Here is a 1502-nt window from a genome sequence, read left to right on the forward strand (position 1 = left end):
ATCTATTTGTTCCCTTTAAAGAAAAACAAAAAGGTGTAACCACATTTTGGCAAAATGAAATGCATTTAAACTTGCAAATATAATGAAATAAACCATAAATATACACAAAACATACTTTCATACGAGGCAATAATAATAATCATAATAATGATAATAAATAGTTTTTAAGTTAACAATAAGTTAAAACTACAAGCTTAAAGTCGCCCAAATAATACAAGTTCATTGGCGCTATATTGATTTTTTTTTTCAGTTTAAATTATTTATGTTGCAACAAAAGCTACCACAGACTTTTACAAACACAATTAAACACATTTTGATTGAAAAGAAATAATTCTAACTAATTCTAAAACCTGCATACACTGTAAGAACAGCAACTAATTATAAATAATGGAAACAAATATAAGAAACCATACACAACAAAAGGAACTGAAACGAAATATTCGACCCACGTGTGTCTTCTATGGCAACATCAACAACACAAATACACTAAGTTAACGTGTGATTCTGATATGTAAAGAAAATCAATAAATTACAGGAAAAAATACTCTGAAATCAACATGGGCTAAAACCGATGATATTTTAGACAGTATTCCATTCACGGTCTTTTAGATTTGCTCTTTTCGGTACCATAGATGGCTGTTTGTTTTAGCTTGCATGGTCAGAGCACTAATAAGGGGGTGGAGGAAGGGATAATGGACATTTTTAGAGACCAGAGCTCTTCGTGCTTGTTTGATTCTTCTAATGAATCTGTTAGTTAACACTTTTTTTTCATTTTGTTGTTGTTCGTTACATTTGATCCTTTCACTATTCTGCAAACCATTTCAGTGTGACGTTTAATTTCTTTTTTAAAAAATATATATATCTTTTGTTCTCAGTCAATATAAAAACGAAGCACATTGCACTTACTGTTCCATAGGAAAGGTTTTTTTTTTCTTTTTTTTTTTAATGATTATTATTGTAGTTGCTCAAGCGGTCCAGTAGCCTATGTTTGTTTCCTGCCATTGTCATTGGCTCTCTGAGGGGATGGGGGAGTGGTGTAGCTAAAGAGTTCGTTGGGACACTCAGAGGGATGATGCTAAAACCTCCCTATGGTCACCAGGTGCACTACAGGGTTGCCCTGGTCACTGTATCTACCCCATCGCTCATTTTAGAGAGTGGACCAATCTTTACGTCTAGGATGTTTGTCCCCTCTAGGGCACACCACCGATGAGTTCCAGGATAAGTTGCGTTAGCGAAAGAAAAATGTGTTGCGATGTTAATGTGGCGTAAACTGAGAGGGGTTAGTTCAAGGTGTATCACAGTTTTGATACAATGGGAATGCTGTTGAAGGCTTAGAGACACTTTGATATGTGTTGTGTGTAAGTGTAAGTGTATATGTGTGTGCACACTTTTTTCCCTTCATCAGTGACAAAGCTAAGATCCCTTGGTTGGTTAGTGCTTGTGCAAAGGAGCAAAATTAGGTGTCAACGATATGATGGTGGAATACAGAAGATATGTGGAGC

The 1502-nt window shown here is 35.2% G+C and overlaps 1 long non-coding RNA gene across 1 annotated transcript in view; it reads left to right on the plus strand.

Moving 5' to 3' along the window:
- The first annotated feature begins 138 nt into the window (after positions 1 to 138).
- Positions 139 to 1502, plus strand: part of LOC107587919 (uncharacterized) — a 3360-nt gene continuing 1996 nt past the window's right edge. Inside the window, exon 1 of the long non-coding RNA XR_001609523.1 lies at positions 139 to 1460. This is a non-coding gene — a long non-coding RNA (uncharacterized lncRNA). The remainder of the gene's footprint in view (positions 1461 to 1502) is intronic.

This window comes from Sinocyclocheilus grahami, unplaced genomic scaffold, assembly GCF_001515645.1.
Source record: "Sinocyclocheilus grahami isolate Dianchi unplaced genomic scaffold, SAMN03320097.WGS_v1.1 scaffold97.1, whole genome shotgun sequence".
Classification (NCBI taxonomy): Eukaryota; Metazoa; Chordata; class Actinopteri; order Cypriniformes; family Cyprinidae; genus Sinocyclocheilus; species Sinocyclocheilus grahami.